Genomic DNA, 24,230 nt, shown 5'->3' with positions numbered 1-24,230 from the left:
TCACATGGCCAGAAGCATGTGGTATCTCCGGATGTTGTGAGTGTGAGCGCGTATGTGCAATATCGTCAATGTGTGTGTGTGAGTGTATGCGATCGGGTGTGTGTGAGTGTATGCGATCGGGTGTGTGTGAGTGTATGCGATCGGGTGTGTGTGGGTGTGTGTGAGTGTATGCGATTGGATCTGTGAGTGTCGGCAGAGGAGCATGGCGTGCTGGAGGAGGCTGGGAGGAGAGAGGCTGATCCTGGGGAAGGCTGGAATGGAGAGGCTGATGCTGGGAACAGAGAGGCTGATGCTGGGGACAGAGAGGCTGATGCTGGGGACAGAGAGGCTGATGCTGGGGACAGAGAGGCTGATGCTGGGAGGAGAGAGGCTGATGCTGGGGACAGAGAGGCTGATGCTGGGGACAGAGAGGCTGATGCTGGGGACAGAGAGGCTGATCCTGGGGAAGGCTGGAATGGAGAGGCTGATGCTGGGGACAGAGAGGCTGATGCTGGGGACAGAGAGGCTAATGCTGGGAGGAGAGAGGCTGATGCTGGGGACAGAGAGGCTGATGCTGGGGACAGAGAGGCTGATGCTGGGAGGAGAGAGGCTGATGCTGGGGACAGAGAGGCTGATGCTGGGGACAGAGAGGCTGATGCTGGGGACAGAGAGGCTGATGCTGCGGACAGAGAGGCTGATGCTGGGGACAGAGAGGCTGATGCTGGGGACAGAGAGGCTGATGCTGGGGACAGAGAGGCTGATGCTGGGGACAGAGAGGCTGATGCTGCGGGGAGAGAGGCTGATGCTGGGGACAGAGAGGCTGATGCTGGGGACAGAGAGGCTGATGCTGGGGACAGAGAGGCTGATGCTGCGGGGAGAGAGGCTGATGCTGGGGACAGAGAGGCTGATGCTGGGGACAGAGAGGCTGATGCTGGGGACAGAGAGGCTGATGCTGCGGGGAGAGAGGCTGATGCTGGGGACAGAGAGGCTGATGCTGGGGACAGAGAGGCTGATGCTGGGGACAGAGAGGCTGATGCTGCGGGGAGAGAGGCTGATGCTGGGGACAGAGAGGCTGATGCTGGGGACAGAGAGGCTGATGCTGGGGACAGAGAGGCTGATGCTGGGGACAGAGAGGCTGATGCTGGGGACAGAGAGGCTGATGCTGGGAGGAGAGAGGCTGATGCTGCGGGCAGAGAGGCTGATGCTGCGGGTATAGAGGCTGATGCTGGCGCAGCATGGCGGATGGAGCACGTTTGGGAGTGCGCAGCATGGCGGATGGAGCACGTTTGGGAGTGCGCAGCATGGCGGATGGAGCACGTTTGGGAGTGCGCAGCATGGCGGATGGAGCACGTTTGGGAGTGCGCAGCATGGCGGATGGAGCACGTTTGGGAGTGCGCAGCATGGCGGATGGAGCACGTTTGGGAGTGCGCAGCATGGCGGATGGAGCACGTTTGGGAGTGCGCAGCATGGGGGATGCAGCACGATGGGGAGTGCGGAGTATGGCGGATGGAGCACGTTTGGGAGTGCGCAGCATGGCGGATGGACCACGTTTGGGAGTGCGCAGCATGGCGGATGGAGCACGTTTGGGAGTGCGCAGCATGGGAGATGGAGCACGATGGGGAGTGCGCAGCATGGCGGATGGAGCACGTTTGGGAGTGCGCTGCATGGGGGATGGAGCACGATGGGGAGTGCGCAGCATGGCGGATGGAGCACGTTTGGGAGTGCGCAGCATGGCGGATGGAGCACGTTTGGGAGTGTGCAGCATGGAGGATGGAGCACGTTTGGGAGTGCGCAGGATGGGAGATGGAGCACGATGGGGGGTGCGCAGCATAGGGGATGGAGCACGTTTGGGAGTGCGCAGCATGGCGGATGGAGCACGTTTGGGAGTGCGCAGCATGGGGGATGCAGCACGATGGGGAGTGCGGAGTATGGCGGATGGAGCACGTTTGGGCGTGCGCAGCATGGCGGATGGACCACGTTTGGGAGTGCGCAGCATGGCGGATGGAGCACGTTTGGGAGTGCGCAGCATGGGAGATGGAGCACGATGGGGGGTGCACAGCATAGGGGATGGAACACGATGGGGAGTGCGCTGCATGGGGGATGGAGCACGATGGGGAGTGCGGAGTATGGCGGATGGAGCACGTTTGGGAGTGCGCAGCATGGCGGATGGAGCACGTTTGGGAGTGCGCAGCATGGCGGATGGAGCACGTTTGGGAGTGCGCAGCATGGGGGATGGAGCACGATGGGTAGTGCGCTGCATGGCGGATGGAGCACGTTTGGGAGTGCGCAGGATGGCTAGATGGAGCACGATGGGGGGTGCGCAGCATAGGGGATGGAGCACGATGGGGAGTGCGCTGCATGGGGGATGGAGCACGATGGGGAGTGCGCTGCATGGGGGATGGAGCACGATGGGAAGTGCACACCTCCCCCCAACACACACACACACACGCGCGCGCACTGCACAACACACCACACACACACACTGGGAACCACAAACAACTGCCCTACACAGACACCCACACACAGACAACGCTGCACACACAAATATACGCACATACCGCACAACACACACATTGCACAAAACATACCTCCCCCCAAAACACACCACACACACACAAACCGCGCAACACACACAACGCTACAGACACACAGCGCTCCACAAACAACGCAACACACAAACAACACCGCTCTCGCCCCCCGCCACACCCATACAACACCCAGAACATGTACAGCCCCTACACAAACACTTGGTAACTACACACAACATCTATATATATATCTATATATATAACAAAAATCATACATGAACTACACAATACGTAAATTCTAAAATACCCGATGCGTAGAATCGGGCCACCTTTTAGTATTTAAATAAATGTGTGTACTTTTTCTTACGACATCCCTCTTCCCTGGATTCTTGATCCCCTGAGCTGCAAAAATGGCATATTGCATGGTGTATAATGGCCGATGTATGCCATCGTATAGTCATGGTATTATGAATCCAGATCATGGTGCGGAAAGGTGTTGGACATCTGAATTTGGGGTTCTCGTCATACAATCTATACTCTATACCCACCATGCCAAGCATCGCCTAACAACAGTCGTCCCATCTCTTTATTCTGTGTATATGATATGACCAAGATGCAATCTGCATGGATGATATTTTGTTGGAATATACAGAAATCGAAGTGTCCTTCCATTATCGGCAATTGGCCTTCCTTGCACTAGACTGGAGCTGAAGTATGTCCCTTTTGTCGGTCACAGCAGGCTGACACGTGACCTCATTGTGTATAAATGGTGTACTGAATGTAAGAAATGGCAATAATAGGAACAGAAAGGAGGTGTGCTGGGCAAGCAGAAAAAGGAGAGGAGGAGGAGGGGGTCTGTGTCTCCATCTGATGTCAGCCCTCCCTCCCTCCTACATCTGGAAAACGCTTCGTTTGACGAAATAGACACAGAGGCCATACTACATACATCATATCTACAGACAGAAACATGAACATATAAGGGAATCCTATGAGGGAGTAGCACAGGTGGTTTGTTTTGTTGTGTGGGAATCCACGAGAGCAAGAATACATGAGTGCACCGTGATCGTGGGACTCACACCTGCAGAAATTAAAGGGAATCTCTAGATGGTCGGAGCCAGAAGAGCATCAATTACTGCGTTGGCTGCGGGATCATTGTGCTAGACTGGAAGTGGCGGCAGGTATTCATAGTGGACATTGTACTATAGAGTCCAAGCAGAAAGGAGTCCACGAGCGGAGGTATGTGTGTGTAGCGGGCTGTCGTTTATTATCCCCTGTGTATGTCTGCTCAGATACTCCTCTTCATCATCATTTGTTTCGTACACTTTCATGGAGATCTTACCGCTGTTTAGACGTTCGTGAGCCAGGTTACTCCGTAATTACGAGGTGTGCTGCTGCCTGTCTCTGCTGTGATGTTCCTAACTGGTCATTATTTTATAGTTCTTTGTGCTGCTGCCTGTTTCTGCCCATTAATTTTCTGACTGGTCACTATTTTATACATTTCTTTTTACTGCTGCCTGTCTCAGTACATGATGTTTGCACTGGTCACTATTTTGTATATTTCCTTGTAATGCTGCCTGTTTCTGCCCTTGATATTTCTTACTGGTTGCTATTTTATATTTCTATGTACTGCTGCCTGTCTCTGCCCTTGATGATTCCACTGGTCGCTATTTTATTTTTCTATGTACTGCTGCCCGTTTCTGCCCTTCATGTTTCCACTGGTCAATATTTTGTATATTTCCTTGTACTGCTGCCTCTTTCTGCCGATGATGTTCCTGACTGGTCGTTATTTTATAGTTCTATGTGCTGCTGCCTGTTTTTGCCCTTGATGTTTCTGACTGGTCACTATTTTGTATATTTCTATGTACTGCTGCCTATCTCTGCCCTTGATGATTCCACTGGTCACTATTTTGTATATTTCTATGTACTGCTGTCTGTTTCTGCCCATAATATTTCTGACTGGTCGCTATTTTGGATATATAATTCTACTGCTGCCTGTTCCTGCCCTTGATGTTTCTGACTGGTCACTATTTTATAGTTCTATGTACTATTCCATTTCTCTGTCCATGATATTTCCATTGGTAACTATTTTGTATATTTCTATGCACTGCTGCCTGTCTCTAGCCTTGATTCCACTGGTCTCTATTTTATGTTTCCTTGTACTTCCTGCCTGTTTCTGCCTGTGATGTTTCTGACTGGTCACTATTACTTCTATGTACTACTGTCTGTTTTTGCTGTGATGTTTCTGCTTAGTCATTATTTTTAGGTTTGTATGTACTGTTGCCTGTCTCTTCCTGTGAAGCTTTCACTAGTCACTATTTCATATTTCTGATGCCCGTCTCTGCCCCTGATGTTTCTACTGGTCATTATTTTATATATCAAAGTATTGTTGCCTGCTTCCACCTGTGATGTTTCTGAATGGTCGCTATTTTATACTTCTATGTACTGGTGCCTGGTTCTGCCCATGCAAAACCGAAGGGAAAAAAACACAAAATGAGCATATACCCTGTAATAAGGTAAATAGTAATAGTACACTTAAATAACATAGGACACTTAGTTAACATGGTTTGATAAAAAATACAAAAAAAACCCATAAAAGCCATCCTACCGCGACAAGGTGTACCGGATCGGGATGGTCCTGTTCTGCCCATGATGTTTCCACCGATCACTATTTTCTATATTTCTATGCATTGCTGTCTGCCATTGCTGTGATGTTTCCGCTAATCACAATGATTCATTGATTGTGTGTACTCATTATACGTAATACAAAAAGGTTAACTCGGGCACACTGAAAGATGAGAGTCTGAGACAAAATGATGCTTGAAATTCAATTTGCTTATTTTTATTGGTACAAAGGTCAAAAAGATTGGTTCTAATGTTTCGGCCTTAACATACAGGCCTTCGTCAGAGATAATCTGTGATGAAGATATACAGAAAGAAAAACATATTAGTAAGTACACATAAGTCACATTTGTGTTATCACATATACAGTTAGGTCCAGAAATATTTGGACAGTGACACAATTTTCGTGAGTTGGGCTCTGCATGCCACCACATTGGATTTGAAATGAAACCTCTACAACAGAATTCAAGTGCAGATTGTAACGTTTAATTTGAAGGTTTGAACAAAAATATCTGATAGAAATTGTAGGAATTGTACACATTTCTTTACAAACACTCCACATTTTAGGAGGTCAAAAGTAATTAGACAAATAAACCAAACCCAAAAAAAATATTTTTATTTTCAATATTTTGTTGCAAATCCTTTGGAGGCAATCACTGCCTTAAGTCTGGAACCCATGGACATCACCAAACGCTGGGTTTCCTCCTTCTTAATGCTTTGCCAGGCCTTTACAGCCGCAGCCTTCAGGTCTTGCTTGTTTGTGGGTCTTTCCGTCTTAAATCTGGATTTGAGCAAGTGAAATGCATGCTCAATTGGGTTAAGATCTGGTGATTGACTTGGCCATTGCAGAATGTTCCACTTTTTTGCACTCATGAACTCCTGGGTAGCTTTGGCTGTATGCTTGGGGTCATTGTCCATCTGTACTATGAAGCGCCGTCCGATCAACTTTGCGGCATTTGGCTGAATCTGGGCTGAAAGTATATCCCGGTACACTTCAGAATTCATCCGGCTACTCTTGTCTGCTGTTATGTCATCAATAAACACAAGTGATCCAGTGCCATTGAAAGCCATGCATGCCCATGCCATCACGTTGCCTCCACCATGTTTTACAGAGGATGTGGTGTGCCTTGGATCATGTGCCGTTCCCTTTCTTCTCCAAACTTTTTTCTTCCCATCATTCTGGTACAGGTTGATCTTTGTCTCATCTGTCCATAGAATACTTTTCCAGAACTGAGCTGGCTTCATGAGGTGTTTTTCAGCAAATTTAACTCTGGCCTGTCTATTTTTGGAATTGATGAATGGTTTGCATCTAGATATGAACCCTTTGTATTTACTTTCATGGAGTCTTCTCTTTACTGTTGACATAGAGACAGATACACCTACTTCACTGAGAGTGTTCTGGACTTCAGTTGATGTTGTGAACGGGTTCTTCTTCACCAAAGAAAGTATGCGGCGATCATCCACCACTGTTGTCATCCGTGGACGCCCAGGCCTTTTTGAGTTCCCAAGCTCACCAGTCAATTCCTTTTTTCTCAGAATGTACCCGACTGTTGATTTTGCTACTCCAAGCATGTCTGCTATCTCTCTGATGGATTTTTTCTTTTTTTTCAGCCTCAGGATGTTCTGCTTCACCTCAATTGAGAGTTCCTTAGACCGCATGTTGTCTAGTCACAGCAACAGCTTCCAAATGCAAAACCACACACCTGTAATCAACCCCAGAGCTTTTAACTACTTCATTGATTACAGGTTAACGAGGGAGACGCCTTCAGAGTTAATTGCAGCCCTTAGAGTCCCTTGTCCAATTACTTTTGGTCCCTTGAAAAAGAGGAGGCTATGCATTACAGAGCTATGATTCCTAAACCCTTTCTCCGATTTGGATGTGAAAACTCTCATATTGCAGCTGGGAGTGTGCACTTTCAGCCCATATTATATATAAAATTGTATTTCTGAACATGTTTTTGTAAACCGCTAAAATAACAAAACTTGTGTCACTGTCCAAATATTTCTGGCCCTGACTGTACACTGTGTCTGGATGTACAAAGTTGATTCAAGGTGATCAATATAAAAACAAGGTCTACATATTGATGCATACTAGAAAGCAAAATCGAAGAGAGTTTTACCATATTTTTCGGACCATAAGACGCACTTTTTTCCCCCCAAATGTTGGAGGAAAGTGGGGGGTGCGTCTTAGGCTATGTGCGCACGTTGCGTACAGTTCACTGCAGAAATTTCCGCAGCGATCTGAAGAGCACATGTGCGCTTTAAATCGCTACAGAAATGTCCATAGTGAAGCCAATTCCATGCGCTCTGCCTGCAGCTCCTGCCATAGACAGAGCAGGAGCTGCCGGCAAAGCGCACGGAAGAAGTGACATGTCACTTCTTTTTGCGCAGCGCTTCGGCAGTAGCCGAAGCGCTGCGCTCTAAAACGCCACGTGCGCACGGCCCCTGCACAATCTCCATAGACTGTGCAGGGGACGCAGGACTCATGCAGTTACGCTGCGCTACAAAGCGCAGCGTAACTGCATGTATTTACGCAACGTGCGCACATAACCTTATGGTCTGAATGTGGCTGCGGGAGCGGGTCATCGGGGGCACGAGGAGGCTGTAGCAGCATGCCGTGACCACGTGGACCCGCTCATTTAATATGCACGCCCATCCCCCGCCCATCATCCCTCAGTGCTGAAGCAGGCACTGACAGGTGGGCGGGATGATGGGCGGGGGATAAACAGCTGGCCCGCATGATCACCCCTTGCAACCACGGCCTGGAGTGATCATGTGCGGCTGTATTCACTGGTCCCCGTGCATCATCATCAGCGCGGGGAGCAGTGAATCAGTGTACAGTACTCACCGTTCCCCTGCAGCATCGCTCGTCCTCCCGTCTGTGTCAGCGGCAGCGCCGCTGAGTGGAGCCGTCCCCGATACCCTGCTGCATCGCGATCATCTCCTGTGTCTGTGCCGGCGGCTGGGTGGAGACTAGCGGCGCGCACAGCGATGACGTCATCGCTGTGCGCACATGTCCACACGCAGCCGCCGGCACAGACACAGGAGTTGATCACGATGCAGCAGGGTAACGGGGACGGCTCCACTCAGCGGCGCTGCCGCTGACACAGACGGGAGGACGAGCGATGCTGCAGGGAATGAGGTAAGGTGAGGTGAGTATGAACATTTATTTTTTTTATGTGCCACAGGATGCGGCCATACACCAGGATGGGGGTATATTATGAGCAGGATGGGGTCATATGACCAGGATGGGGGCATATGAGCAGGATGGGGTCATATGAGCAGGATGGGGTGATATGAGCAGGATGGGGGCATATGAGCAGGATGGGGTCATATGAGCAGGATGGGGTCATATGAGCAGGATTGGGGCATATGAGCAGGATGGGGTCATATGAGCAGGATGGGGGCATATGAGCAGGATGGGGGCATATGAGCAGGATGGGGTCATATGAGCAGGATGGGGGTATATTATGAGCAGGATGGGGGTATATGAGCAGGATGGGGGTATATTATGAGCAGGATGGGGGTATATAGCAGGATGGGGCCATATGCCATGATGGGTTATATAGCAGGATGTGGCCATATGCCAGTATATAGCAGGATGCGGCCATATGGCAGGATGACGGTATATAGTAGGATGACGGACATATACTGTATATACAAGGCAGGAGGATCATTACCAGGATGTGGCACCTTAGTATAGAATTTGGGGACATTACCCCCATAACAGTGTCAGCAGCAGATCCTCGCCCCATAACAGTGTGTCATGACCACATTTTTTTGCTTAAAATTTTATTTTCCTATTTTCCTCCTCTAAAACCAGGGTGCGTCTTATAGTCCGGTGTGTCTTATAGTCCGAAAAATACGGTATGTTCCATATATGTACAACAATGAAGAATAAACATTTCATCTCCAGAGGAGGAAAAAAAAAATTGAATAATCACCATACAGTAAGTTAATAGAAATATACAAAACTTACCTATATGATCGTGAGAGATATGAATACGTATTTCCCATGTATGGGAGATCCAAATAGAAAAATATGGTTGCCTAAAAAATAGACAAGGACTTAGAAGTTGGACCGGACATATGTTCCTAAGAAAGCTATTAGAGAGTGAGAATTCTTCTCTATAAGAGTTGAAAAATATAAATGAGTGAAAAAAGGCAGAGGGATGGTAGCAGAGGTGCAGAGTCATGAGGCGGGAGCAAGGAAAGATAGAGAATGGACAATGGAAATGGAGGATAAGAGGAAAAATAAAAAAAAAAAGAAAAGAAAAGAGAAAAAAGAAAGAGGTCAGAGTAAAAGGTGAGTACATAAAAGAGTACCTTTGCTGTTGACCAATGTTAATATGTCAAGGAGAGGGCAGGTAGTCCAGAGTTGCTATCAAAATTGTGGAATCCACTACAAAGTACTGTGTTAGGCCCGTTTCATACGTCAGTGAAAAACACTGACGTTTTTCACTGGCGTGTAAAACACGCACATGTCCCTGCGTGTGCCGTGAATCACGGCACACGTGGGTTGTCTAAGTGCAATCCGGGCTCCGTTCTCCGTGGCCCGTGATTGCACTTAGTAATTAACTCACCTGCGCCTGCTCCCGCTCTCCATGGTGCTGATCGCTCCCGCGGTGCAGCATCCGGCCGGCGCTGACCCCCGCAGCAGCTGCTTCCGGGTCGGCTGTGTCGCGCATCATGAATATGCGCGACAATAATGAGCCGGCTCAGAAGCAGCAGGGAGAACGGGCTGCAGAGGACATCGCTGGACGCCGGGTGAATTAAAATGTTTATTATTTTATATGCACGTTTTTTTCTTGCACGTGTTTCACAGACCACACCACTGCGTGGTCCGTGGGACATCAGTGATGCCAGAAAAAAATGGACATGTCTCCGTGCGGCAATCACGCACACGCGGGTACGCCGCACGGAGACACGTGCAGTGAAAAATCACTGATGTGTGAGCAGACCCATTCATTATAATGGGTCTGCGTATGTCAGTGATTCTGGTACGTTTAAAAAAAAGCACAAACGTACCAGAATCACTGACGTGTGAAAGGGGCCTTAAAGATATAACTAACGAGAAAATGGGTCATATGATGAGAGAATACCCGTTCCCATGGTACATTGGGACTGGACCAGAACACCGGGAAATGTACATAACATATAGGTTCATGAGAAGAGATCTACGTGAGAGTGCTGGCGTTGATAATGTCCTCACAACAAAGAGGGCAGTAACTGCCAGATGTAGTGACATATGAAAGCCTATGAGTACAAATATACGCCACTATATGAGTGTATGAACACATTAAGAGGACAATCCTTGTAGTAGTGAGAAAATAATCTTACATACCGCTCAAAAGTAGATTAGCGCAGGGTGAGTCCAGAACTGGACAGGTACCCTAAGGGTTAAGATAATAGAATGTCTGGTCCTGTGGATCTATAGACATGTACATATAATAAAGGTATAAGTCAGCAGCAAAGGAGATAGAGAAAAGGGAGAGTACGGTATGAAATATTGTTTCACACACCTGATATGCTGATGATGAGCAGAGATATAATAGAGGAAGGGATAATAGAGAGTGAGGGGAGCCGGTCACATTCCTGGAGGAGAAAAATATGGAGAAAATAGAAAAAAGACAACATCATGAAAAGACTCAGAGACAGAAAAGGAACAGCAAGGAAAAGTTCCTGTACCTGGGGAACGAGGAAAACTCCTATGCGTTGGATGTGCAGGCAGTCTCCACGTGGACTCCTGTGGTGCATGAGGTGGTAAAAAAGGTTTGGACACACCTTCTCATTCAAAGAGTTTTTTTTATTTTCATGACTCTGAAAATTGTAGATTCACATTGAAGGCATCAAAACTATGAATTAACATATGTGGAATGAAATAGTTAACAAAAAAGTGTGAAACAACTGAAAATATGTCTTATATTCTAGGTTCTTCAAAGTAGCCACCTTTTGCTTTGATTACTGCTTTGCACACTCTTGGCATTCTCTTGAGCTTCAAGAGGTAGTCACCGGAAATTGTCTTCCAACCATCTTGAAGGAGTTCCCAGAGATGCTTAGCACTTGTTGGCCCTATTGCCTTCACTCTGCGGTCCAGCTCACCTCAAACCATCTCGATTGGGTTCAGGTCTGTTGACCGTGGAGGCCAGGTCATCTGGCGTAGCACCCCATCACTCAACTTCTTAGTCAAATAGCCCTTACACAGCCTGGAGGTGTGTTTGGGGTCATTGTCCTGTTGAAAAATAAATGATGGTCCAACTAACTGCAAACCGGATGGAATAGCATGCCGCTGCAAGATGCTGTTGTAGCCATGCTGGTTCAGTATGCCTTCAATTTTGAATAAATCCCCAACAGTGTCACCAGCAAAGCACCCCCACACCATCACACCTCCTCCTCCATGCTTCATGGTGGGAACCAGGCATATAGAGTCCATCCGTTCATCTTTTCTGCGTCGCACAAAGACACGGTGGTTGGATCCAAAGATCTCAAATTTGGACTCATCAGACCAAAGCACAGATTTCTACTGGTCTAATGTCCATTCCTTGTGTTCTTTAGCCCAAACAAGACTCTTCTGCTTGTTGGCTGTCCTTAGCAGTGTTTTCCTAGCAGCTATTTTACCATGAAGGCCTGCTGCACAAAGTCTCCTCTTAACAGTTTTTCTAGAGATGTGTCTGCTGCTAGAACTCTGTGTGGCATTGACCTGGTTTCTAATCTGAGCTGCTGTTAACCTGCGATTTCTGAGGCTGGTGACTCAGATAAACTTATCCTCTGCAGCAGAGGTGCCTCTTGGTCTTTCTTTCCTGGGACGGTCCTCATGTGAGCCAGTTTCTTTGTAGCGTTTGATGGTTTTTGCCACTGCACTTGGGGACACTTTAAAAGTTTTCCCACTTTTTCGGACTGACTGACCTTCATTTCTTAATCATTCTTAAAGTAATGATGGCCACTTGTTTTTCTTTACTCAGTTGCTTTTTCTTGCCATAATACAAATTCTAACAGTCTATTCAGTAGGACAGTCAGCTGTATATCCACCAGACTTCTGCACAACACAACTGATGGTCCCAACCCCATTTATAAGGCAAGAAATTCCAATTATTAACCTGACAGGGCACATCTGTGAAGTGAAAACCATTTCCAGTGACTACCTCTTGAAGCTCATCAAGAGAATGCCAAGAGTGTGCAAAGCAGTAATCAAAGCAAAAGGTGGCTACTTTGAAGAACCTAGAATATAAGACATACCAGTTGTTTCACACTTTTTTGTTAAGTATTTCATTCCACATGTTTTAATTCATAGTTTTGATGCCTTAAATGTGAATCTACAATTTTCAGAGTCATGAAAACAAAGAAAACTCTTTGAATGAGAAGGTGTGTCCAAACTTTAGGTCTGTACTGTGTGTATGTATATATATATATATATATATATATATATATATATATATATATATATATATGATAAAACCACCATACCTATGTGTAGAAAACACAAAAGTCCCAAACACTCCATCACTCAAAAGGAAAAGAAACAGGATTTCTTGTGAAATTTTTTTTTTATTGGTAACAAAAGAATCTTGAAGTCATCAGTGACTGACAGTTTGCACAAATGTTTCGGCTTATTACATCATAAGTCTTTTTCAATGCACTGTCTAATAATACAAACAAAAATAAAATGATATTTAGATAGCAATCCATGCATAATGTCAGTGGAAAAAAATCATAAACAAAAAGTGTTAGTGTAAACAAGAAAAAGTGGAAGAATCTTAGTGCTTGTGTAGAAAATGAGGAACTAAATAGTAGGTGGATCATGTGAAATATCAAGATGAAATGGTTGTATTATAAATCTAACAGGACTAGTGGGAAAGGAAAAAGTACCTGTAGGAAACTCTTTGGTAATTTGATGTATTTGTCAGAGAACCAAAATAAGTCCAAAGGACTGGGTTATCAAACTAGAAAAAATGCATACAAAAAATATAAAATTTTTTAGTAAAATATACCTCTGCTAACTGCTTATCTAAAGGCCATTATAAGAACTCGCCTAATATCACAAGTGATACCATGTAACGGATAATAAAATCTAACAAGAATTCAAAATCTCAGGATATGCCTGAAAATGATACATAAAGCAAGAAGTGTATTATCCTGAAGCATAACCTATGCAGGTACAAACCAACCACATAAACACACCTTGTCATACATATACACCAACCAGCAACTTGATCCAAAAAATGATGTGGATGAAAATCTTTCTTTATTAAGGTATAAGCATAAAAATAGTCCATATGGGTCACATAAGGTAATAAACAGACAGAGGACGCGTTTCGAACGTCTATTTCTTATTCAATCTCTGACAAATCTGAGGACTGAGCCTCATTAAAAACAAGACTCCGACCCGGACATTGGTTCAGAAGGGGGAGGGAAGGAGACAGACATTAAATGAAAAAAATGAGCATTACATTATATTATTTAGGAGAATGTGAGGCGATATACCTCAAACAAATACTTTCATAATCATAACATAATAATTTTTCATGTTACGGCAAGTGGGAGACAAGAAAAGCCCACATAGACATTTAATAGATATATACCATGTCACTTTTTAGTTTCATTCCCGCAAGGAATCTAGTTCCCATTAGGAAGATCCACCTGGTTTTCCTTCAGAGCAAAAGCTCTTTCAGGTTACCACCTCTCTTAGGCAATCTGACTTTTTCCATTGCGGTACACCGCAAGCTATCCACATTGCCAGCATGTATATTTAAATAATGTTTAAAAGCGCCTGACAAGCTCCTAGTAGTAATGTTATTAGCATCATAAATATTCTCTTGTGCCGCCGCCGCGTCAGCAGCCGGGCTGCTCGGATCCGGATCCGCGGTGGCTCGAGGGGTTTCTGGACCCGGCAGTCGGGGTCGCGCGGCCAGTCGAATAAAAGAGGGAGTATTTACATGGGACTGTTTGGTTAAAGTTCGTGATGCCACCTGTGATGCATGGTAAGATGGAGTACCACCGCTGCAATGGGGAGTACCCGGTGGCGATGGTGTGGGCAGCTAGGTGTTTAACCCCTCCACGGGTAGGGGGGATGCCTCGGGACTCGGTGATGGCGGGTCACTTGTGTACTCACTCAGTCCAATAACGCTGACACCGACCATTGTGGTAAACCAAAGTTCTGGACACCGCTGCCGCTGAGAGGGAGCACGCCTGGATCCCGTGCCCGTTGGTGTTGCCTGTTAGTCTGTGACCTTTGCCTTGGCACCTAGTCTTCTGGTTGGTCCCTTTAGTATAAAACTAATCGGGTCCCGCTCACCAGTATGGCAAACTGGGTGAGCTTGCTCTCAGGGTTCACGCTTGAGATTTTCTGGACCATGTATTGGGAAAGTTCTATCCCCCTCGTTGCGTTAGTACCCCGATTTTGGAGTGGGTGGAGAACGGATCTTGAAGGCTCCGTCCTCGTCGGGTAAATTGTCAGGATTCCTGAAGCTTCTTCCTGACCTAGGGGCCACGTACCCCGTCGTGCCCTGGTCCCAGCCCGGTGATGGTACAAGGCCGCCGGCTGTCGTCCTTGACAGTTCCGTGCCCCTTGTCATGATCCCCTGTGACTAGGGGTCCAGCACCTACTAGGCCCAGACAACCGTCTGCCACCTAGTTATTTCCAAGGAGCCCGGCTCCTGACCTCCTCTCTCCTTCACTTCCTACACTTCACTGACTTACTCCTGACCTCCCCTTAACCAACCCCCCAAGTGGGCGACTCTATTCCACTCAGGCCGTCCACTGGTGTGTCTGGTGGGTGTGGTGCAGAGTGTACCTAGGACTTTAATTGACTGATGTAGGCAACACCATGTAGTTGGGGACCCATAACCAAGGAGGAGGTGGATATTGCACAGATGTGCAGATTTCACAGTACCCTGTGACGACCTGATAGTCCAGGGCGTCACAGAATGATAGGGCTCAGACGAATCCATGATTACCTGGTGTTATGGTGGTGATATCTAAGGTCCAGTGCAAGAGGTGTGTGGCAGGACGGGCTATATATACACCCATAATTGGGTAATCAACCATCACATGTGAGCGGCGCTCCCAGTCACACGTCAGTGGAACTCAGGAAGAGGCCAATGTGGAACACATATCACGCACATGCGCAATGCGCCAGATACCCACTCATGCGCAGTGCGCGTGACATGTCAAAGAAACAGCACTTCCTGAAAAGAACTATAGGAAGAAACTGTTATGGGAAGGTGCTTGCGCAATGTGCCTGTTTGGTCTGCACACGAGCAGTGCGCGCAGTTAGTTTGATAAGAATAGATGGTGTGACTTAGAGCGCTGAGAATGGATTTTTTCTGATCAGTGCTCAGGTGCCAGTGAATGATAAATATGCTATGGAGCACAAGGTGAGACCGCAGTGCAGAGATCGAAGTGCAGTGGTTCATGGAGCCGGAAATGAAGAAAAATAATAATAACGAGAAAAACTCATGCAAAGACAAGTCAATATTACGATTCAAGTAACAGTGCCATATAAGTATATATATAATATCTATATATGAGATTAATTAAATAACCATGAGATCTTCCAAATAGTAACCTATGCTTCTGTAATAGGAAATCACATTAATAATTAAAGTGACATATTATAAAATGACATGTTATAAAATGACATCATAATCCCTATTAAGGCCATACGGTTCTAATGTTTGTAGCTGGTGTATCCAATACGCCTCTCTTTGTTTCAGTTTTTTAATCCTATTGCCACCCCTCCTTAGATTCTCAACATGTTCCAAAACCTGAAAGCGTAACTGCACAATTGTGTGTCCACTAGAAATAAAATGATGAGGAATTGGTAACAATGTTAATTTGCATCGGATATTGGATTTGTGACGACTGATGTGGTCCTGGATATGTTGGATAGTCTCTCCAACATATCCAAGACCGCAGGGGCATTTGATCAAGTAAACTACAAATGAGGTGTCGCATGAAAAATAATCATTGATCGTATAAATACGGCCTGTACAGGGATGTGAGAATGTGCTGCCTTTGGTCATGTGTGAATATGGCGCCCTGGAAAAACCAGGCAGTCACACATAGGCCCCCACACAACACCATCCCTCACCTAGGTGACATACAGCTGACCTGAAACCCTAGTCACCCACCCCTTAGGGCAAGACAGGCACACCAGTGGGCGGGGCCAGGTGGTAAGGAAACGCCCACCTAGGGGTCTAGACAGCCCAGGGCGGGAAAACAAGCAGTGCAAGTTTGAGTTCAAGTTGAGAGGAGTGTGGGCTGGAGCTAGGTGTAGCTCCAGCAGAGGAAGTTCAAGTTGAACGGTGCAAGGGTCGGAGCCCTTGTACAGTTAGGTCCAGAAATATTTGGACAGTGACACAATTTTCGCGAGTTGGGCTCTGCATGCCACCACATTGGATTTGAAATAAAACCTCTACAACAGAATTCAAGTGCAGATTGTAACGTTTAATTTGAAGGTTTGAACAAAAATATCTGATAGAAATTGTAGGAATTGTACACATTTCTTTACAAACACTCCACATTTTAGGAGGTCAAAAGTAATTGGACAAATAAACCAAACCCAAAAAAAAAATTTTATTTTCAATATTTTGTTGCAAATCCTTTGGAGGCAATCACTGCCTTAAGTCTGGAACCCATGGACATCACCAAACGCTGGGTTTCCTCCTTCTTAATGCTTTGCCAGGCCTTTACAGCCGCAGCCTTCAGGTCTTGCTTGTTTGTGGGTCTTTCCATCTTAAGTCTGGATTTGAGCAAGTGAAATGCATGCTCAATTGGGTTAAGATCTGGTGATTGACTTGGCCATTGCAGAATGTTCCACTTTTTTGCACTCATGAACTCCTGGGTAGCTTTGGCTGTATGTTTGAGGTCATTGTCCATCTGTACTATGAAGCGCCGTCCGATCAACTTTGCGGCATTTGGCTGAATCTGGGCTGAAAGTATATCCCGGTACACTTCAGAATTCATCCGGCTACTCTTGTCTGCTGTTATGTCATCAATAAACACAAGTGACCCAGTGCCATTGAAAGCCATGCATGCCCATGCCATCACGTTGCCTCCACCATGTTTTACAGAGGATGTGGTGTGCCTTGGATCATGTGCCGTTCCCTTTCTTCTCCAAACTTTTTTCTTCCCATCATTCTGGTACAGGTTGATCTTGGTCTCATCTGTCCATAGAATACTTTTCCAGAACTGAGCTGGCTTCATGAGGTGTTTTTCAGCCAATTTAACTCTGGCCTGTCTATTTTTGGAATTGATGAATGGTTTGCATCTAGATGTGAACCCTTTGTATTTACTTTCATGGAGTCTTCTCTTTACTGTTGACTTAGAGACAGATACACCTACTTCACTGAGAGTGTTCTGGACTTCAGTTGATGTTGTGAACGGGTTCTTCTTCACCAAAGAAAGTATGCGGCGATCATCCACCACTGTTGTCATTCGTGGACGCCCAGGCCTTTTTGAGTTGCCAAGCTCACCAGTCAATTCCTTTTTTCTCAGAATGTACCCGACTGTTGATTTTGCTACTCCAAGCATGTCTGCTATCTCTCTGATGGATTTTTTCTTTTTTTTCAGCCTCAGGATGTTCTGCTTCACCTCAATTGAGAGTTCCTTAGACCGCATGTTGTCTGGTCACAGCAACAGCTTCCAAATGCAAAACCACACACCTGTAATCAACCCCAGACCTTTTAACTACTTCATTGATTACAGGTTAACGAGGGAGACGCCTTCAGAGTTAATTGCAGCCCTTAGAGTCCCTTGTCCAATTACTTTTGGTCCCTTAAAAAAGAGGAGGCTATGCATTACAGAGCTATGATTCCTAAACCCTTTCTCCGATTTGGATGTGAAAACTCTCATATTGCAGCTGGGAGTGTGCACTTTCAGCCCATATTATATATATAATTGTATTTCTGAACATGTTTTTGTAAACAGCTAAAATAACAAAACTTGTGTCACTGTCCAAATATTTCTGGACCTAACTGTATCTTGGCTAGGTGGCAGACGGTGGTCTCCATCAGCAGGAGACGGGAAGACGGCTCGGCAGATCCGAGGAGGACCGGAGAAGGGTTGGAGCCCACCGGTACCGACACCGGAGACCCGACCGTAAACTGTGCACAGAGGGGGTACTCAGACCCTGAAGCCAGCACCGAAACCAGCGGCCTAGCTAATTAACCGATTGAGGGCAGGATTACAGGTCCTGTCCCAACCAAAGTCCCAAAAGCAGACAACCACCCACAGATAGGGATAGGGCAACCGCCAGGGCCCATAGATCTCACAGGTCAGCGGGCACGGCTCCTTAGGCCCACAGAATGCCGGGAGCAGACTCCTGAGTTCCAAACCAGGCAGCCCACAATACACAAAACAGTGCAGAGGAAAGGACAGAGACCACCAGCACGGGTGAGCGGACTACAGTACAACCAGCCACGGCGGCCACCACCAGCACCTTGGTTTACCAAAAGACTCATGTGATTCATTCAATTATGAGTAACCAACTATTCCCTGGTTCACCAGGGTGTGCAAGGCCCTGCCGTCACCATACCCTGCACAGAGACACTGGGCCCCGGGACAACCATCCCTACCCACGGAGGGGTTAACATCCGGCTGCCATTCCATCTCCCCCGGGTATCCCACAACAGCAGCGGTGGTGTCCCACCTCACCACACACCGTGGGTGGCGTCACAAACATTCTAAATCAATCCCGTACAAATATGCCCCCTTTTATTCGGGGCCGGGGAATCCCTCGAGCTGTACCGTAGGCCCCGGATCCGAGCAGCGCCGGATGCTGGCACGGGGGCAGCACATGAGCATTGCATGCATCTTAAACGGAAAATTACCTGTTTTAGGAGTAGCCAGAAAAGTTTGTCTTGGTTTCCTAATGTCTGGCCCTATGTCTGCCTGGACTAATTGATTTTCAGATTATGAGGTCTTTAATAGCTAAACAATGGTACATTCTGGAATTCTGGGATGGTAGGATAGGAATTCTTCAGTACTGATCAATGTTTCCTAATTATGCCTTTAATGATAGAGTTGTAAGGATGATAGGTGTTCACATAAGCAATTTGTGGACCTTGTCTTGGAATTCTAGATGTGGATGTTTCACGGGGCATGGATAAATCTGCAGGGTAACCCCTGTCCAAAATTTTTTTGGTCATCTCTTGATGTCTCTGCTGCAGAGTATCAGGATCACTAACAATCCTCTTTAGATGGACATGTTGGGAATGGGGTAACGCTTTTTTGATGTGTAGGGGATGGCTACTACTTAAATGGAGTAAGCTTTTCCTATATGTGGGCTTCACAAAAAGGTTGGTTGTGATTATATGGTCTGAATTTAAGATTACCACGGTGTCTAAAAAAATGATCTTGTATCTATCATAATGAATGGTAAATGAAAGACCTGGTAGAAAATCATTAAGATGTTAGAAAAATTCTAATAAAGGTTGTGGAGGACCTTTCCAAATGACAAATATGTCATCGATGTACCTTTACCATAATAGGACATATGTAAGGAAGAATGGATGTTGGAAGGCAAATTTGTCTTAAAAAAAGCCATAACTATGTTTGCGTAGGGGGTTGCTACGTGTGATCCCATAGCGGTCCTCCTCCGTTGTAAATAATATTGATCCTGAAGCAAGAAGAGGTTTTTTTTAGTTCTTGGAACTAGTTTCCTGACTTAATTTCCACATCTTTCTTTTCTCCCTCTCCCTTTTTTAGATGTCAATAGTGATTTGTGCATATAAATCTTGAGGCTCTTACAACAGTTAATGACAATACCTGTAAGTCCAGCCTATTTGCAGCATATTTTTCACATGTGCCAATCCAGTGGTATTCATAACTGGCATTTTCTTTTGTTTTTCCCTATAGATAATAAGGAATAAAAATCTTATATACTCCTCATCATTACCGATATAGATTGGTGTATATGTATGACAAGGTGTGTTTATGTGGTTGGTTTGTACCTGCATAGGTTATGCTTCAGGATAATACACTTTTTGCTTTATGTATCGTTTTCAGGCATATCCTGAGATTTTGAATTCTTGTTGGATTTTTTTATCCATTACATGGTATCACTTGTGATATTCGGTGAGTTCTTGTAATGGCTTTTAGATATGCGGTTAGCAGAGGTATATTTTGCTCAAAAATTATATATTTTTTGTATGCATCTTTTCTAGTTTGATAACCCAGTCCTTTGGACTTATTTTGGTTCTCTTACAAAATGGTTAACAAAAACACTAGGAAAACACTGAAAAATGTCCAATTTTTCTTAAGAACTCAGGGCCTGATTCATCAAGAGGTTTTCACCAGAATTTTGGTGTAAAACTCTGAACTTCGGTAAAATTTTTCAGCAATTGAAGTTGGCAAAAATGTGACTTTTTATATTGTTTTTATATGATTTCTGTCTAGCTTCAACAACTTTTAGAAAAATGTGTGGAGTGAGTGTGGGACAGGGTGTAATCAAGCATGCCCGACTAATTCAACTAAGGTGGCGTAAGTTACGCAGGAACTATACTCTAGACTTGACTAACATTTCTGTAAGTGAGGCATTGCAGTTGAAGGATGCGCCAAATTCATTAAAGGGGTTGTCCCACGAACAAAGTACATTTTAATTAATAGATCTTGGAATAATGTAATAGAGAGTTCCACAAATGTTCCTGTGCTGAAATAATCATATAAATTAGCCTCTACTATATAGAGAGGCTAATTCCCGTGTTTGATTGTACTGGGACATGGTCTGATCATATCACATCTCCTGGGCAGAAGAGTAAGCATAATTCATAATAAGTGAGTATACATAGGCAACAGCTGGGGATCTCAGCTGCTGCTTTCTGAGGTAACACATTTCCCTGCCTGTTTTATCACAGGAGTAAGTGTTTGTGATGCATTACTGAAGCTCCTACATCTCTGATTGATTAACGATGAGCTCAGAGGTTTGGAGACGAGACAGAAGTACTCACTCCTGTGATGAAACAGGCAGGAAGAATGTATATACCTCAGAAAGCAACGGCTGTAAGAATTTTTTTTAATACATCCAATTATGGAACTTATTATTAGTCCAGTATCTATTGATTAAAATGTACTTTGTTCATGGGATAACCCCTTTAAGAGGCACACATTTTAATTTGACACATCTGATACCAGTGCACAGTTTATCAAAACTGGCCTACACAATGACAGTAATAATGATTTGGGCCCTTAGTGTTGGACTCCACCATAAAACTACATCCACATGGTGTGGATGCCCTGCAGATTTTATGAAAATATTTTCCGAGTGGAAAATACAGTGTATTATAGTACTGGTAGAGTGAATGGGATTTTACCAAATCTCATCCACAAGATGTGTGAAACAAATGGTCCTGCTGTGTGGATTTTAATTAATCAGCATGACAACTATGTCAAATTAATATCAAAATACTTGACTAATATGCTTGTAAATCATGCAGGTTTTGCAGGGGATTCATGGCACAATCCATGGCGAATCTTTTATGATTTAACCATGCTCATTGTGGACACATTCTAAGACATTTTCTCATTCTTTTGCTTGTACAGCTGTGTATAATGCTACAGGTAGGCAACAACTTGTACTGTCAGAGCCACGTCCTTATAGGTTTTTTTCTTCACATGGAGCAGAAATTATATTGCACAAGTTCCTTGATTTATGAATCGATAAAAGGGAAAGTGGTGGACCTTCAGGAAACTGTATAATGAACATAACATAACATAGTAGGTACTCATCCTCTCTCGGTCCAGCACTGGCTCCCATTCGCTGTTCTGGTCCTGGTATTTTGACTACAGTGGTGACGGGACAACCACAACGTCACCACTCTAGCTAATTAATGCATTTGTACTGAAGTTGATGGCATACGGCGCTGAGCTCAGTGACTGGCTAGAGCGGTGAAGTGCCCTGTTTACGCAATATCACCTCTGAAGCCAACCAGTCACTGAGCTCATCATCATGTGCCATCAATCTCAGTGCAAATGTGTAGGATATTACGGACGCCAGGCCGTGGGGGCTCAGCTCTCCTATGGCAGAGAGAGATTCAGTACGTGTAGATCTTCGGGTGAGGTGTGAGACACTTATTATTGTCTTCAGATTGGTGTCCATCATCCCGCAGCCGGTCCCCGTGTAGATACAGTAGACAACTACGTGACACCGAGGTTCTCTTGGCAAACCAAAGCTAAACAGTTATTTTCTTTTTCATTATAATGACAGACATGGCCTCAGTCCTATAATTCTGCTGCTGTTTTCTGTGACGTACTCTCTCTTGGCCTATTCCCACTATCTTGGGACTAGTCTGCAAGCTCTAGTGCTACTGTGCCTTTGTTTCCCAACTCGTTTCCAACCACTGTCCGCTTCTGGGCTCCAATGGTTGTCTAGTCGTAAGACTTCCCTGAACCTGACGCAGTGAGCTGTAGGCTCCGTACCTTTATGAAGTTCCCTGAGCACCCCTTACTCCATTCTGTGTCTTTCGTCCACAAACCCTTCTGCAGAACTGGCTTCCCACAAATCCAGTCTCTCTATCCAACCCCCTGGCCATCTGTCACTCCTTCTCCTATCATATCTAACATCTAGTCTCACGCTGCTCCTAGCCAAACTCTACCAAATTGTAGACGTGTACGTCACTAGTGTGGCGCCCTGGACAAGCCAGGACGTCACAGGTACTGCAACAACACACCCTACACCCCGGTTAGGAACATCAAGGTCAGACACAAATCCTTGTTGCCTTCCTCCAGGGGCTGATGTCCACACCAGGTGGGGCGGAGCCAGGCGGTTGGCTCCACCCACCGAGGAGTTCACAGTCCTGGAGGCGGGAAAAGGAAGGAGTTTAGGACAGAACAGTTTGAGGAGTTGGAGAGTGAGGAAGTAGTAGTGGAGTAACTGACTGGCCGTGTCCGGGTACGTGGCCCGGGCACCTGACAGCAAGGTTGGCAGACGGTGGTGACCGTCTGCAGGAGAGGCCGATTGACGCACAACCGTGAGGACCGGGGACAGGCGGTGGCCCGCCGGTACCGAACCGGGGAGCGAAGAGAAGCCAGCACCATCCGGCAGGGCCTACAGACCCCGACCAGACTAGGAGTCGCCGTAAAACCGGTCAAATCCATCAGCGACGGGAATCTCCGGGGTTTCCCAGCAGTAAAGACCCGACTGAAGGCAACCGTCCAAACCGTGAGGGAGATAAAGCTACCGCCAGAGCTAGAGCTCCCAGGGCCAGAGCCTGCGGGCAAAGGATGGGCTCCCTTAGCCAACATACCGGTATCAGTGGGAAGCCATTGGGGCCGAGAACAGAACACCGGTGCAGGGAGAGACAGTTACCGCCAACCTACCGGGAGTGACCGCCGCAGCCGTCTGTGGGACTCGTCCATCCAGCCGTTTGTTTTACCAGAGACTCCATGTGCATCACTGGCTGAGTAAGTACCACCGTGCCGTCTGGTACTGCGCTGCCCCGCGACCCTGCACCCGGCCAGGCCCCGCAACCCACCTTCCGACCTCCACCACCGGGCCCCGGGACCACCAAAAACCCCCTACCCACGGAGGGGAGAAAACATCTCAGCTGCTCCCTGTCAACGCTCCCGGGATCCCCGTACAGAGCAGCGGTGGTGTCCCAACCTCACCACAAACCGTGGGTGGTGTCACGGACAATATCCCTACACCAAACCCCCCCCTTCACTCACGGGCGAGGAGCGCCGCTTGAGTCCCCGGGATCCGGCCCACCGCTCGAGCCACCGACCAAGCGAGCAGCAGCAGCCGGACCCGAGCAGTGGATGAGCGCAGCGTCCCCTCCCCGCCCGCGACAACTTGGCGTCACGAACAGGATCTTACTGCTCTGCCGTCTGGTAGAGGTGTGCCTTGTGTCCCGCCGGAGGTGTCCGGCCGAAAATTTTTGGAAACCGCCATATTGGGCGCGAAAAGTCCCCGCTCGAGCGTCTTCCCGAGCAGTGGAGGCGCGAAAGCCAAAGCTCCGCCCCTGAAGAGGAGGTGCCGGAAAGACACCAAGGGGGGAACGCGGATGGAGAAATGGCGGCATCTTGGGGCTGAAGTGCGGGAGCACCTGCCACCGGAGCGTCTAAGCTTTGGAGGAGCATAGGGGGAGTAGCCTTCGAAGACGGCGGCCC

General features: G+C 46.6%; 1 protein-coding gene across 1 annotated transcript in view; it reads left to right on the top strand.

Moving 5' to 3' along the window:
• Window positions 1-3,654: 3,654 nt before the first annotated feature.
• Window positions 3,655-24,230, top strand: part of GABRA3 (gamma-aminobutyric acid type A receptor subunit alpha3) — a 422,933-nt gene continuing 402,357 nt past the window's right edge. Inside the window, exon 1 of the mRNA XM_075324027.1 lies at window positions 3,655-3,743. The gene's annotated coding sequence lies outside the window, so the exon portion shown is untranslated. The remainder of the gene's footprint in view (window positions 3,744-24,230) is intronic.

Source organism: Anomaloglossus baeobatrachus, chromosome 9, assembly GCF_048569485.1.
Source record: "Anomaloglossus baeobatrachus isolate aAnoBae1 chromosome 9, aAnoBae1.hap1, whole genome shotgun sequence".
NCBI lineage: Eukaryota > Metazoa > Chordata > Amphibia > Anura > Aromobatidae > Anomaloglossus > Anomaloglossus baeobatrachus.
This window is presented reverse-complemented; position numbering and strand designations above follow the sequence as displayed.